Below are 16,649 nucleotides of genomic sequence, written 5' to 3'. Positions count from 1 at the left end.
CATCCGGGTAGAGGTCCGGGCCACACTCTCAGCCGGCGAGCTCATGTGTTCAAAATATCAACCCTTGTGACTATTTCCAGCTTGGCCGGAGGAGCGGGGCTTTTCATCAGCGAGCCAGAGCAACTAGCTTCAGGGCCTGGAGCTGGACCCCACAGCACGGGGCGCCTGTAGACCCAGGACAGGTGCTAGTAGCCTTCGCTGAGGCTGTGCTCCACTGGGAGGTACAGGTCTGCCTCCCTCGGAAGCTGACTAAAAGGGCCATGTGGCCCCAGCCCAACCAGTGTCGGGCAAGCCTTTCTCCTTCCACTGGGCCAGCATCAGGAGAACCTTGGCAGGCGTGCCGCTTTTGCACTGACAAAGCTGCCCACATTTGAAGCCCAGGTTCTACCTGGTCCCGTAACTGGAGGAGACATAATAACATGGTAGGAGCGCTCAGAAGCCAAGGGTTCCCTGCAGGGGGCGCTAGGCCAAGTTCTCACGCCCCCGGGGTCCATGCTTTAGCAGCAATCGTTACTTATTAGCTTTTCTGTCTGTGCTGGGAGTGGGCTGTTAAAATCTCCAGCAATCCCCGACTCATTCTTGCCTCCCTTTTGTTCCAAAGCCTCTGCTTCCTGTACTCTGCAGCGTCTTACAGAGGCATGCATATTCATAGCTGCGACATCCTTCTGATGAGCTGACCTTTCTATTGTAGAAGCTTTCCCTCTCTGTCGCTTACAATGGGCTTGCCTGGCAGCCTATTTCCTGCAACACTTAACAGCCTGCCAGCTGCCAGGCTCCATGGTTGCATGGAAGTCTTTCTACATACTTTTCCTTCCAACCTTTCGGTGCTGTCTCTGAGCTGGAGCTGGAGCGTAGTGCTCTCTAACACTTGTGAAGCTCTGGGTTTCACTCCCAGTACTATGTAACTAGGCATGTCGCCGGATGTCTACAGCATTTGGGAGGTAGAGGCAGAGAATTAGAAAAATTAGAAGTCCAAGGTCGTCTTTGGCTACATACTAAGTTGAGGCCAGTCTGGGCTGCATTACATTCTGTGTCAAAGAAAAAGCAAACATGAAACAGGCAGATAACAGTAAATCTCTTAAGGATAACATGTCAGAGCCTTATTCTTTTTTTTTTTTTTTTAAGATTTATTTATTTATATGTAAGTACACTGTAGCTGTCTTCAAACACTCCAGAAGAGGAAGTCAGATCTCGTTACGGATGGCTGTGAGCCACCATGTGGTTGCTGGGAATTGAACTCCGGACCTTCGGAAGAGCAGTCTGGAAGAGCAGTTGAGTGCTCTTACCCACTGAGCCATCTCACCAGCCCTCAGAGCCTTACTCTTTTTTTTTTTTTTTAAAGATTTATTTATTTATTTATTTATATGTAAGTACACTGTAGCTGTCTTCAGACACTCCAGAAGAGGGCATCAGATTTCGTTATGGATGGTTGTGAGCCACCATGTGGTTGCTGGGATTTGAACTCGGGACCTTCAGAAGAGCAGTCGGCGCTCTTAACCACTGAGCCATCTCGCCAGCCCCAGAGCCTTACTCTTTACTATTCCATTTTCTTTCAGTCCTAGGGATTGAACTGGGGACCTCATGCATGACAGGCAAGCCTCTGCCACACCCCTGATATATTAGCCAGGCTTCTCTAGAGGAACAGAACTGATAGTGTGTGTATATGTGTACGTGTGCGTGTGCATGTGTGTAAAGGGGATTTATTAGATTGGCTTACAAGCTAAGTCCAACAATGTCTGTCTAGCAATGGAAGGCCTAAGAATCCAGTAGTTCTTTAGTCCACCAGCTGGATGCCTCAGCTGCTCTCTAGTGTATGCTGGAGTCCCAAAGAAGCAGGCTCTAATGCCGGTGACTAAATGGACTCGCCAATGAGAGCAAACAGGCACAGAGAGCAAGCTTCCTTCTTCCTAGTCCTTTCTATAGGCAGACAGTATGCCTGAGACTAAGGGGGAATCTTCCCACCTCAAAAGATTAGGATTACAGGTGGGTCTTCATACTTCACATTATTTAATTCAGAAAAAAAATTCCTCATGGGTCTACCCGGCCTCTTCTGTTTTAGTTAATTCCAGATGCGGTCAAGTTGACAACTGAGAATAGCCATCACACCCAGCATGTGCTAGGTTTAAAAAAAAAAAAAAAAAAACTAGGACTGGAGAGAAGCTCTGCAGATAAGAGTTCTTGCAAGGACCCAGGTTTGGTTCCCAGCACCCACACGGCCGCTAACAATCACTTGTTGCACATTCCTGCATACAGGAAAACAAATAAAATAAATGGCTTTAAAAATCTAGTGCAATAGGCTAGAGAGATGGCTCAGTGGTTAAGAGCACTGACTGCTCTTCCAGAGGTCCTGAGTTCAATTCCCAGCAACCACATAGTGGCTCAAATGGGATATGAAATGGGATATGACGCCCTCTCTGGTGTGTCTGAAGACAGTGTACAGTAAACTCACATAAATAAAATAAATAAATCTTTTTTAAAAATTGAGTGTGATAATCTTTACTTCCTGTATATATGTGCACTTGTATACTTGTGTATGTGTGCATTTACTTGTGCACTTGAGTATGTGTGTGTGCACTTGTATATGTGTGTGCTCACTTGTGTATTTGTATATTGTATACTCACTTGTGTACTTGTGTATGTGTGCACTCATTTGTGTACTTGTATATGTGTGTGCTCACTTGTGTGTTTGTGTATGTGTGTGTCACTTCTGTACTTGTGTATGTGTGTACTCACTTGTATAGTTATGTATGCACTCACTTATATAGTTGTATATGTATGTGCTCAGTTGTGTACTTATATATGTGTATACTCACTTGTCTACTTGTATGTGTGCATGTGCTCTCTTGTATGGTTGTGTATGGGTGCACTTACTTCTGTACTTGTGTGTGTACACTTGCTTGTGTACTTGTATGTGTGCACTCACATGTGTACTTGTGTGTGTGCATGTACTTCCTTGTATAGTGTGTGTGTGTGCACTCACATGTGTTGTGTATGATGTATGTGATGTTGGGAACTGGACAAGCACACAAGTGAGTACACACATACACAAGATTACAAGTGAGTGTACACATTCACAAGTATACAAGAGAGTACACACATTCACAAGTATACAAGAAAGTGCACACACAAGTATAGAGGAGAGTGCACACACAAGTATACAAGAGAGTGCACACATTCACAAGTATAGAAGAGAGTGCACACATTCACAAGTATACAAGTGAGTGCACATATTCACAGGTATACAAGTGAGTGCACACATTCACAAGTATGCAAGTGAGTGCACACATTTACAAGTATACAAGTGAATGCACACACACAAGTATATGAGTGCTAGACAAGTGCTCTGCCACTGAGAATGTGCTCAGTCCTTGTTCTGTTGTGTTTTATGACAGGGAATTACTCTGCAACAACCTCTTAAACTTGCTATCCTCCTGCCTCAGCAGCCCAAGGGTAGGAGCCACAGGTGTGTGAACTCGGCTGATCTCCAATCTTTACCTTCAGTGGGAGTGTCTCCCCATCAACAGGAACTAATCTGGAGTCTGGTGCCTCAGCTGACCCGGCTCCTTGCTCTCTGTCTGCAGCTGCTCCTCACCTCTTTTGTGCTGATTTGATACTTTTCAGTATTCCGTAATTTTCCTATTATGTGTGGTTACAGATATTTTTAATATAACCAAGAGATTAATCTTAAGTTTATCCCAGCATACTCAGAATTAGAATCAAATTACTTCAAGTAAAATATAGCAACAGTGAGTTTTCATTGGCTCTGCCCTGAGTGCTGTCCCCGTCTGTCACATTTATATTAGAAAGTTAACCCAGCATGAATGTTTGTCCTTTGTGTGCTTTGAGACAGGGTCTCACTCTGTCGCCCAGGCTTGCTTGAAACTCACTATGTAGTTCATGCTGACCTGTAACTTGTGACCGTCCCCCCCCCCCCTCAGCTTTTCAAATGCTAGGATTATACCACACCTGGCTACCTGGCTAGTGTTCTCTTGTAGAGAAATGTAGCTGTACCAGAGACAGCTTAGGAGCTATGAGTAGATACACTGCCTTTGCAGAGACTCAAGTTCCCTGTGAAGCACCTGCGTTGGGCAGGTCATAGTCGCCTAACTCCAGGTTCTGTGGGATCCTGTGCCATGCTTCTGAGGGACCCGCACTGACATGCACAGACTGTCTTAGTTACTCTGCTATTGCTGTGATCAGACACCATGAGCAAGGACAGTTATGAAAGAAAGGATCTAATTTGGGGCTTATGATTTCAGAGGGCTGGAGTTGATGACTATCAAGGAGGGGAGCATGGCAGCAGGCAGGCATGGTGCTGGAGCAGTAGCCAAGAGCATCTCAAGACATGAGGAGACACAGAGAGACTGGGAATGGGAGGATGCTTTTAAAACCTCAAAGCCCACCCCCAGTGGCACGCCTCCTCCAACAAAGCCACACCTCCTAATCCTTCCCAAACAGTTCCACCAGCTGCAGACCGAGTATTGAAACATATGAGCCTGTGGGAGCCATTCTTTTTTTTTTTTTAGCCCTGGCTGTCCTGAAACTCACTTTGTAGACCAGGCTGGCCTCGAACTCAGAAATCCACCTGCCTCTGCCTCCCGAGTGCTGGGATTAAAGGTGTGCGTCACCACGCCTGGCTGTGGGAGCCATTCTTATTCTAACCACAACACACATAATTTAAAATAATAAAAATCAATCTTAAAAAAGAAAGAAAGAGAGAGAGAGAGAGAGAGAGAGAGAGAGAAACTCGGAAACAGACTGAAGATGCAGTTTGGTTTGTAGAGGGTTTGCTTAGCATGCATGAGGCCATGGGTTGGGTTCTCAACAGTACATAAAGCCAGGCATGGAGCCGGTAAATGTCTCAGTAGGTAAGGGGTAAGGGTGTTTGCTACCAAGTCTGATGTCCTGAGTTTGATCCTCAGTGGAAGGAAAGAACCGACTCCTACAAGCTATCTTCTATCATAGTTTGGTGTCTATGGCTCTGATAAAGACCATGACCAAAGACAACTTTGGAGAGGAAAGCATTAATTATGCTTACATGTCCCAGGTCACAGTCCATTATTGGGGGAGTCAGGGCAGGAACTCAAGGCAGGAACCTGGAGGCAGGAACTGAAGCAGAGGACATGGAGGGTGCTGCTTACTGGCTTGCTTCCCATGGCTTGCTAAGCTTGGTTTTATACAACCCAGGACCACCTCCCTAGGTGTGGCACCGCCCACAGTGGGCTGAGCCCTTCCTTATTAATCATTAACCTGGGCTGGTGAGATGGCTCAGTGGTTAAGAGCACCGACTGCTCTTCCAAAGGTCCTGAGTTCAAATCCCAGCAACCACATGGTGGCTCACAACCATCTGTAATGAGATCTGATGCCCTCTTCTAGAGTATCTGAAGACAGCTACAGTGTACACATATAATAAATAAATAAATCTTAAAAAAAATCATTAACTAAGAAAATGCCCCTGGGGGCTGGAGAGATGGCTCAGCAGTTAAGAGCACTTGTTAACTTTACAGAGAACCTGGGTTCAATATCCAGCACCCACATGGTGGATCACAACTATCTGTAACTCCAGTCCCAAGGGATCTCATGTTCTCTTCTGACCTTCATGGTCACCAAGCACATACATGGTGTACATGCGTGTAGGCAGGCAATATTACTCACACAAAATAAAATAAATCTAATAAAACATTTTCAAAAGAGAAGAAAATGTTCCCACAGACTTACCTACAGGCCAATTTGATGGAAGAAATTCTTAGTTAAGTTCTTTCTTGTCAGGTGACTCCAGCTTGGGTAAAGTTGACAAAAATGAACAGGCATATCCTTTGGCCGCCACAACACTAGATAGATGATTAATAGATAGATAGATAGATAGATAGATAGATAGATAGATAGACAACAAAAGACAACAATAAGAACAAAACACCAGAAAACAAAATTGGGCATGGTGCCAGCACAAGCCAGTAATTCCCAAGCTCACAAGGTAGAGGCAGGAGGATCAGATGTTCAAGGTCACCCTCAGGGGTTGCTAGAAAGGGAGTTCAAGATTTTTCGAGACAGGGTTTCTCTGTGTAGCCCTGGCTGTCCTGGAACTCACTTTGTAGGCCAGGCTGGCCTCGAACTCAGCAATCTGCCTGCCTCTGCCTCCCAAGTGCTGGGATTAAAGACATGTGCCGCCACCGCCCAGGTGAGAGTCCAAGATCTTAAGTCCATGTTTCAGGTACCTTATCATGGTGCTGATTTTAATTCCAGCCCTTGGGGGACAGAAGCAAAAGCATGTGTATCAGTCTGAGGCCAGCTGGTCTACACAGCCTACATTAAAAAGTGCCAGCCTAGCCAGGGATACATTGTAAGTTCCTGTCTCAAGCAAACCGAACAAAACACTCTGTCTCAGGAAAAGGAGAAAAGAGAAAGAAATAGCAGCATCAAATACAAGATTGACCAGTCTGTTGTCTTCAGCACCATCTTTGCATTGCCAGTGCTGGACCAAGAACTCAGCTCTCCTCAGCCTGCTGGGGTAGTGCTGGGTATTGTCAATAGAGGGCGGCGGAAGGACACTGCAGTCTTCAGTGAGGTCAGAAGCCATGGGCCCCTTATTCCCTATCAACCCTAGACACAGCCTGAACTATCTGTCAGGTTTCTTCCCTACTGCCAGGTGGCTCCAGGCCCCAGACTCTTGAGAGCCTGGCCCTGGGCAAGGGGTGGTGTCCTGCAATAAGCCCTCTGCTCTCCCCAGCACTGCACTCATGGTTCCTACCTTTCTGATGGCCTCTTTTACCCATTTTATTAGCTATCTTCTTTACCAGCTTGTCTTTGTAAGATCTATCAGTTACAATAAAAAAATGAGGGCAAAGTATAAACACACACACACACGCACACACGAAGATGCCAGGATGAAACAAACCCATTACTTTCTAGCTATCCTAAAAATTCATTAAAAACAAAACAACAAAACCCTTCCTGTTCAAATTACAAGCACAGACAGTTGCCTATAGATCTGAGATGATGCTCCTGAGACCATCTCTCTTCACCCCCTCCCTCCCTTTTCCTCCCTCCTTTCTCTCCCTCTCTCTCTTCTTCATTCCTTTCTTCCTTCCTCTCTCCCTCTTTTCTTGTTCTCTCCATTTCTCCATCCCTGCTCTCCTTGTTCTTTTGGATAAAATAATTTTTTAAAAAATATGTGTGTGTGTCGTCTGCATGTGTACCTGTGCCCTGGCAGGCAGGCCTGGTGCCTGACAGCATCAGATTCCCTGAAGCAGGAGCTATAGGTTATGTCATGCTGTCATGTGGGTGCTGAGAATTGAAACTGGGTCCTCTGCAAGAGCAGCCAGTGCTCTTAACCACTGAGCCATCTCTCCAGTGCCTGTCCTTACTGGTTTGAGACAGTGTCTCACTCTGTAGCCCAGGCTGACCTCCAACTTAGGATCCTCCTGCATCTGCCTCCAGAATGCCAGGATCTGTCACAGGCCTGGACCCTGGTGGCCAGCATATATTCACCATCTTTATGATAAGGAGCTGCTGGTGGCAATTGTCCCAGTTTCTGTTTAGAAAATGCTCGTTTGTTTTCATCTTGAGGGCTCCATTTGGAGGCAGAGTTCTGCCTGGGCAGATTCTGTACCGTACTGGCAGCCTCCCTCCTCAGGGTTCTCTGTTGGGAAGCCAGCTACTTCTGCACAGCTGCTCCCACCACACCTGCCCCCTGCACAGCTGGCCCCTGCACAGCTGCCCCCTGCACAGCTGTCCCCAGCATAGCCTGCCCCCTGCACAGCTGCCCCTGCACAGCTGCCCCTGCACAGCCTGGAGGTCCTGCTCTGGGTTCAGTAAGATCCTTGGATTTTTAATTTAATATTGTCCATCAAACCTTGAATTGTTTTATTATTTAAAAAAGCATATTTACTGCCCGTATTTTCCATCTCTCTTTTCGTTGGTGGCGTTGTTTTTGTTTTTGAAATGGAGTTTCTCCATGTAGCTCAGGCTATTCCCTGTAGACCAGGCTGGCCTTGAACTCACAGAGCTCTGCCTGCCTCTGCCTCCCGAGCAATGGGACTGAAGGCGTGAGCCCACACTACCTGGCTTCTCTTCACATGAGACACATTCCATCCGCCAGCTCATTCATGCTGTGCCTTGTCAGGCATTCCTTCCTTTCCAGGGCTGACTAATACTCCATTGTCCTGCTAGCCCACCTCAGTCCCTCCATTCCACGGGCTCCTGGATCTTTCTACCTACCAACTGCTGTGAGCACAAGAGTAAAACTGTCTTCTCCAGCCCATGCTTTCAATTCAATTGCTTCCAATTTTTTGGGCATGTGCCCAGAAAAGGAATTGCTGGACCATATGGTAATTCCATTTTCAATCTTTTTTTTTTTTTTTTTTGGAGGAATTCAATACCCTTTTAGTAAGAACCTCTCTGCTTAAATTGATCAGAATTCTGCAAATGACAGAGTGTGTGTGCCCAGCTCCAGTGTGCGGCGGGCTCTGTTCCCGGGGGCAGCAGCCTGAGGTCCGAGGCTCAGCCTACCAGGAAGGCAGAGCCAGGGTGGAAGCTAATTCTCTTAGTCCCAGGAAGCAGGAGAGAGAGGCCATTGGGAAGCCAAAGACAGAAGAAGGGTTGCTGTCAGCGTGGCCTACCCCATCCATTCTCAGTGAGGCGATAGCAGATGCTGCCCATCTGAATGGTTTAGAATGGGGAAAAATGGGAGAATTAGCCAACCTAGTGTTTATTGGCAGCGATCTTGCTGCAGTTCCTGGCCACACATCCATGGCGATTAGTTCTTGAGTAGCACTAGGAGAGTGGAGGGGGTGGTCCCAGGCCTGGAGGACAAAGGCCAGCTAGGAACGGAAACGGTATCAATGTCCAGTCGAGTCTGGATCAGGAGCCAGAGAGCTGCGGCAGAAGGGACAGGAAGATCTAGCTTGAAGCTGCATGGCAGAGAGCAGAAGGAATGCGGTGTGGGTGAGAACGTGATTGGATGCTCAGACCGGGGAGCTGGCTGGCGCTCCTGAAGTGTCAGAACTCTCGAGCCCCTGGGAGCAGCAACTCCCAGCAGCACTTGCGGCCACCTCAGGGAGATGGTCTATGAAGTCTGGGCATGCAGAGGGGACGCTTGGACTGTAGCTTTATCCCACAGAGAACTTCAGAGGCAGGAGCCTCCTAGTACATGGCTCCACACGGTCGGCACCCATGGCTCAAGGGTGCCCAAGAACTAGATTTCAGGGAGGCCATCGGGGCAGGGGTTAAGAATACACCAGGGAGGGTAGAGCAATCCTTCTGGAGGTCACAGTCCAAGGTCTTTCAGAGAGCTCCAGCTCAGGGTGTGTGAGGAGTGGGAGGACCTGGAATTACAGGCCCGTCAGCACACCAGCCTCAGTTACCCACCATGTACAAGTCACTGGAACAGGAACAAGAGGGACAAAATGCTTTGCCTCTGGCTCAAAGCCTCTGTTTGCTGGCAGGGCGAGCCAACAGCCTCTCTGGAGGACACAATAGAGGAGGTGCAGCCTCCTGCCTTCTCCCTCACCGTGGCTGAACTGCAGCACGTGGCTTGCTTCCCAAAAGCCCCAGACAACAGCTCATGTGCCAAATGCGGAGTCCCAGGCTACACTCTAGCTCTCTGGCTATGCCCTCTTGCCATCTTAGACTCCGGCATAGGACGGCCACCCTCCAACTTCTCTCTCTCTCTGACTGGGCCAAAAGCCTATGGTGGGTGGATGGCCTTCCTCTGCTCAGCCTAGACCCTGGTACCCACAAGGTTGAGTCTCACCTGCCATGGGACTCAATCGAGAGCCTGACTAGGGTGTTTGTATCTGAGTGGGTCAATTGTTGGTGCCCTATAAGCCATGGCGACCAGGGCACTCCTGCTCTCCCACTCTATCAGGTAACTCCACCCTGACCCTGGCCCGGGTCTTTCCCATCAGCATTTCCTTCTTGTCTCACAAACAGCATGAAGTGGACAGAGCAGCTTTTGAGGGTGACTGGAGAGCACGGCCTCCCTCTCCTGCTGCAGTGTGTGCTGGGAAGGGGGCACTTAGCGTTTCTTGACTACTCATCCCTCTACCTCTTTCTTGCCAGCTGAGTCTGGTTGAATTTTCAGGTTTATCTACTTAATGTGGATTCTGGAAAGAACAGTGATTTTTCTCTGAGTCTGTTGCCATGGAGCCCAGCATTGTTGGGGGATAAAAGATGTTGACGTCCAGGCCCATTCTGAATGTGATTCGTGATCCATCTACTCACTTAGACCTTCTTGGGCACCTGCTGTGAGCCTGGAATCCTGGTACTGTGGATGTAGCCAGAGCTAAAACGAAGGTCTTCACATCAAAGCCTTCAATGCTGTGGTGGTTTGAATACAAATATTCCTCATAGACTCATATGTTTGAGTGGCACTATTTGAAAGGATTAGAAGGATCAGAAGGTGGGGACTTAGAGGAACTGTGTCACAGGGGGTGGGCTTTGAGGTTTCAAAAACCCATGCTAATCTCTCTCTCTCGTTCTCTCTCTCTCTCTCTCTCTCTCTCTCTCTCTCTCTTTCCCTCCCTCCCTCCCTCCCTCCCTCTCCCCCTGCCCTTCCCTTTCTTTTCCTTTCTCTCCCTCCTGTGAATCAGGCTGTAGCTCTCAGCTACTGCTCCAGCACCATGTGTGTGGCCATGCTCCCTGCCATGATGATGATGGACTAAACCTCTGAAACTGTAGGCCAGTCACCAGTTACTCTCTTCTGCCAGGTGATGATGGAGCACACCTTTAATCCCAGCACTTGGTGGGAGTGAGGGGGGCAAAGGCAGGCAAATCTCTGTGAGTTTGAGGCCAGCCTGGTCTACAAAGGGAGTTCTAGGATCACCAGAGCTACATGGATAAACACTATCTTGAAAAAAAAAACAATACAAAACAAAACTACTTTCTTTTGTAATAGTTGCCTTGGTCAGAGTGTCTCTTCACAGCAATAGAACAGTGACTAACACATATTCTAGAGGAGAGAGACAAGAGTAAATGCAAGGCACGTCAGGGACTATGGTAGCCCAGGAGGAACGCATGTCCTGTCAGGGCTCTGTCATCAAAGGTTCTGAGGGTCAGAACACACACAGGAGCACAGTTCAAGAAGGCTCTGTGTCAGCCAGGGTTCTCTAGAGGAACAGAACTCGCATCTGAATAGAAATGGGGTTATAATGATTTACAGGCAGTGGTCCAGTTAGTCCACCAATGGCTGCCTATGAACAGAGGGCCCAAGAATCCATTCGTTCATTTGTTGAGGCTGAAACGGGCTAGAATTACAGAGGTGAGCTGTGATTGCAGGGAAGGCCAGGGAGGCAAGAGCAGGAGCGTCCTTCTTCAGTGCCTTTCATCAGGCTGCCTGCAGGTGTGGCCCAGAGTAGAGGCGCACCTTTGTAGCTGTCTTTGCTGCTTTGTGGGATCTTCTTACTTTCATCCTTCTCCGCCCCCTTTTCCTCCCTCCCTCCAGCCCCCTAACACTAGATAGGAGAGAAAAAAGGGCAGAGAGGAAAGGAAAGAGATCCCTGAATAAAGTCAGGGCCCAGAAAGGGGGTGGTGTTGTCCTTAGACTCCTTCCTGCTGATAAAGGTGTCAAGTTCTTTGGGGCAAGTTTGATCTTTGCTGCCAGGATGTCTAATTTCCTCTTGTTTCTTCTTTGCGCACAAGTACTTAACCAACTGACACCAACTACAACCAGCAACCAACAACAATCAACAACACAACCCACAACCAACCAATCACCCACCACCTGGCATTTATATAACCTCTAAAAAGTCCCCAGAATTCCAGACGTCACACACTCATAGAAAGTATCTGCAGCTGGCAAAACCATGCCTCTGATGGAGCATGAGGCAAATCATTCCGTGTTTTTCAAAGAAACCAAATTTCAAAAAAAAAAAAAAAAAAATCTCACTACAGATTTTCCCTCCTCAAAGATCCAGACGAGAAATGGACCTTCCCACATCAAATGATCTAACTCATAAAAACTCCCTCCCAGGTGTACCCGGCCATTTTTGTAGTTTAGTTCATTCCAATGGTAGTCAAGTTGACAACCATGACTAGCCATCACGTGATTCCTCCAGAGCAGCTGATCTAGCCACTGACCAGTGGTTGTGCTTTGCCAATGACTGGTATAAGTGTGATCTCTGATTGGCTCTGGCCAAAAAAAAATGGAAGAGGCTTGCTGGGTTCTCTAGGAAAGGTTTCTCATCTCTTATAAAGATGCTACCACAAAGACCTTAAAAGATGGGCAACAGTTTTCTCCATTAATTTATTCACTTTTCATCCTGATCACTGTCCCCCCTCCCCCTCCCCCTCCCACAGTCTCTCCCTCCATCCCTCCTTCCCTTTCTCCTCTGAGAGGGTGGAGACCCCCCCCCCCGAATATCCTCCCACCCTGGCATATCAAGTCTCTGCAGGGCTAGACAGATCCTCTCATTGAGGCCAGACAAGGCAAGCCAGTTAGGGGAATGGAATCCACAGAGAGGCAAGAGCTTTAAGGACAGCCCCCACTTCAGTTGCTGGGGAACCCCATGAAGACCGAGCTGTACATCTGCTACATATATGTGGAGGGAGGTGGGGGAATAGGTCCAGCCCATGTATGTTCTTTGGTTGGTGACAATAGTTTTTAAGTATCCTTTATAAGGATAGGAAAGCAATCAATGATATGGTTGCCATCTTCAGGTAAGGCACAGTAGAGGGCTGGGCGTGGAGAGAGGCCCAAGAAACCTGGCTGGTTTTGTCAGAAAGTAACATGAATGGCCTCATCCAGTTCCTACCATAGCCCTGGTTTCCCTCTGAATTTTCAAGAGTTGGGCTTCCGTCTTGTTGTGCACATTTTTCTGGGCATTCTGATCTCCCAAGCTCCCAGCAGAGTGCCTCTGTTTGCAGTGCTCCAGGGCCTCAGTAGCAGACAGCCCCGACCTCTTCCACATTCCTTTTAGCAGCTACTAACTAACACACACACACACACACACACACACACACACACACACGGCTCACACTAGCGACCCCACTCATGGTACTGTTTCTCTCTATTCCTTTTCATGTTTCTCTGACTAGATGCAGTTTAAGGGCCTATAGTTAATCTAACAAGCAGATCCCAGAGGCTGGGGCCAAGACAGGGCCAGTGTCTTCTGCCCTCACCCTTGTCTCGGGCCTTCTGCACCTCTACTTTAGAAATAAGTTGAGTTTGGTAAGGCTTGCATTTAGTAGAGGCTAATTCGGCATTGGTCCTGTTCCCAAAACCCAGAAGTCTCTCTCACAGTTCCTGCCTTGGATGATGTCTTAGTTACTTTTCTATTGCTGATAAAACACTCCATGACAGAGGCAACTTACAGGACAGTTTATCAGGGGCTTATGGTTTCGAAGGGCTAGAGTTCATGACCCTCGTGGTGGAAAGCATAGCAGCAGACACGGCACCAGTCCAGTCATTCAGAGCTTACTTCTAGAGATCAGAGAGAGCTAGAGATAAGAGCACCCTGGAAATGGCTTGGGCTTTTGAAACCTCAAATCTATCCCTGGTGACACACCTCTTCAGACAAGGGTCACAACTCACCTGGACCCTTCTGAAACAATTTCACCAATTGAGGATTAACCATTAAGATACAGGAGCCTGTGGTGGCCATTCACATGTAAGTGGGCACAGGTGGCAAGTGTGAAAGTCCTGCAGATTCTGAGTGTGTAGGGAGGAGATGTAGGCAGTAAGGCGTAGGATGCTCTCCAGGGGCCACAGGGCACAAAGGAGGGATGAGCACATAGGATGGGGGCAACTTGCCCTATAGGATGCTCAAGAAGCAGCAAGACCATTTGCTGGGGCCAGGTGGACCCCAAAGATGGCATCAGAAGGCATATGGTGGGGCCAGAACCCCTGCTGCAGTCAAGACTCAGGCCCCATGCCTGCCCACTCCTGGGACTGTTACAGCCTCTGCCTGCTGTCTTGCTGTGTTGTCCATGCCCCACCCCCCACTAGCGCCCACCCATGTACCCGTGTGTGTGTGTGTGTATGTGTGTGCGCGTGCATGGGTGCATGTGCCCAAGTGCAATGTGAACTATTTTTTTTTCTGTTTTTTTTTTTTTTTTTTTTTTTTTTTTTTTTTTTTTTTACTTTCAGCCAAAACAACCTCAGTGATCCAGGAAGTGGGTGCTGCAAGCTGTAAATATTTTAATGATGATAATTCAAATATACACAAAGGAAAATGGCATAATAAGCCAGCCTCAAATAGGCAGCAATTTCCCACAGAAATGGAAAACAGATTCATAATTGCTGGGGATGAGAAAGAGGATGACAGTCAGTACTTAGTGGCAGAGGGTTTTATTCTGGGGGTGAAGAATGGGAGAGGTGGTGGCTGGGTCCACGATGGGCACACTAAATGCCGTCAAATCATCCCCATTAAAGTGAGTGCTTTTCTGTTATGCCAGGTGAGTCACCATTTTTTTTTCTGTGTTTTTTGAGACAGGGTTTCTCTGAGTAGCCCTGGCTGTCTGTAGACCAGGCTGGTCTCAAACTCAGAAATCTGCCTGCCTCTGCCTCCCAAGTGCTGGGATTAAAGGCGTGAACCACCACACCCAGTGTGTATGGGCGTTTTGCCTCATGATTGTCTGTGTACCCTATATGGGCCTATAAAAAAGTGTTAAGGCATAGAGGTCCCATAACCAAAGCAATGAACAGATTTCATTTCCCTTCTGATGAGACAAACTGCTCATAAAGATGGTGTTGGGGCTACAATGGTGCAGTCTGAATAGGACCTGGGAAATTAACAGTTTTGAGAAAAAGGTGGTCGTATTTCTGTGAAACTAACAAGATGTCAGTGCTCTAATGGGTCAGAGAGCATCAGGTTACCTGAAACTGGCTGTGAGGAGCCAGGTGTGTGTGGGGAACCGAACCCATGGCCTCTGAAGAAGTAGCTGGGGTCTTAACTGTTGAGCCGTCTTTCCAGCTCCTAGAAAACAGCCTTTCTGGGTCTACAGTAACATCAAACGGGAACCAAGGCTGACTGCTCCCCCCCACACCACGCCCACTCTCCTGGAGAACCACACAGTGTACCCCATGAGTCTTTTCCCATCAGTATCTGTGCCTTGTTTGCATTACTAACTGATTAGCAATTTCTTTTTCAAGTACCAGGAACCCAGGGCCTCCAGCCTGTGAGGCAAGGGCTCCAAAGTTGAGCTGTAACCCCAGCTCTCGAGAAGGAATTAGCATTGACATCTTGTTAGTTTCACAGAAATACGACCACCTTGTTCTCAAAACTGTTAATTTCCCAGGTCCTATTCAGACTGCACCATTGTGGCCCCAACACTATCTTTATGAGTAGTTTGTCTCATCAGAAGGGAAATGAAATCTGTTCATTGCTTTGGTTATGGGACCTCTATGCCTTAACACTTTTTTTTTTTAAATTTACTTTGGGAAGTAAGGACCCATGAGCCACCACAACACACGTGTGTAGAGGTCAGAGGACAACTTGCGGGAATCAGTTCTCTCCTTCCACCACGTGGGTCCCAGGGAGTGAACTCAGGTCATCAGGCTCAGCGGCAAGCGCCCTGACCCTCTGAGACAGCACGCTGGCTCTCTTCATGACTTTTTAGAAAAAATGGAGCCTCTGGCCTATGGGATCGCACACATTCTAAGCTAGGAGCCCATGGAAGCCAGATGTGGGTGTCGGATCCCCTTGGAGTTATGGGCAGCTGTGAGCCTCCACGTGTATTCTGGGCCTGGTACCAGTTTTCTCTGCAAGAGCAGTGCTCCTAACGGCTGAGCTGTTCCTCCAACCCTCCTTCTTTCTCTTCTCTCTCCATCATTTCTTATTTCCTTCCAATCAAGGCAAGAATCTTATTCTTCACACCAGGCTGGCCTTGAGATAATAATGGCTGATCTTCCTGCTTCAGTCTTCAAAGTGCTACCTGGATTTAAAGATTTTTTTAATTTAATTGTATATGAGTACACTGTTACTCCTTCAGACCCACCAGAAGAGGGCATCAGGTCCCATTCCAGATGGTTGTGAGCCACCATGTGGTTTCTAGGAATTGAACTCAGGACCTCTGGAAGAGCAGTCAGTACCCTTAACCGCTGAGTCATCTCTCCAGCCCCATACTGGGATTTAATAAGAGCAGTTTGTTAAATTATGTTAGCTTCTGTATATATTGTGCAGACACACACACACACACACACACACACACACACACACACACAAGCCAATGGAGCAACAGTCTAAGGAGTGGGCCAGAGGGTCAGTGCTATTAGGAAAGGGCATTCACCCGTCCAGGGAAGAGTTATCTGAAAGTGGGCCTACACGCATCATCTGTAATGCAATGCCTGTGTATTGCAAATTACAGGCAAATGCTAATGTGGAAGGAACCTGGATCACACGGAACACTCAAAAGCATCAGATGAAGCAGAAGTGGGAGACAGAGGCGGGCGAGAGAGCACATGGGCAGCACACTGCAGCCCAACAATATCAGATGCACCTCGGTTCTCAGTTGCGCTTGTCTTAGGGGAGGCATCTAATTTGACTTTTTAGTTTGTGGGTTTGCTTTTCAGACAGGGTCCCTTGTGGTCCACAGGTCACTATGTATCTAAGAGTGACCTCGAGCTCTTGAAGGTCCAGCTTCCACCTCCAAAGTCTGCGGTTAGAGGTTTGCACTGCCAGGCTCAGTTGCACTTGCTTCAACGTCAAAGTATG

At 47.8% G+C, this 16,649-nt stretch overlaps 1 annotated feature.

Annotated features, from left to right (window-relative positions):
* Positions 235-1,110: an enhancer, noted in NCBI's record as "VISTA enhancer mm3". NCBI's record gives its function as "enhancer in: neural tube[4/4] | hindbrain (rhombencephalon)[4/4] | forebrain[4/4]" and the evidence as "EXISTENCE:transgenic organism evidence [ECO:0001131][PMID:17130149]".

Source organism: Mus musculus, chromosome 12 (genome assembly GCF_000001635.26).
Source record: "Mus musculus strain C57BL/6J chromosome 12, GRCm38.p6 C57BL/6J".
Lineage (NCBI taxonomy): Eukaryota > Metazoa > Chordata > Mammalia > Rodentia > Muridae > Mus > Mus musculus.
The sequence above is the reverse complement of the archived record's forward strand: the minus strand, read 5'-3'. Positions and strand labels throughout refer to the sequence as shown.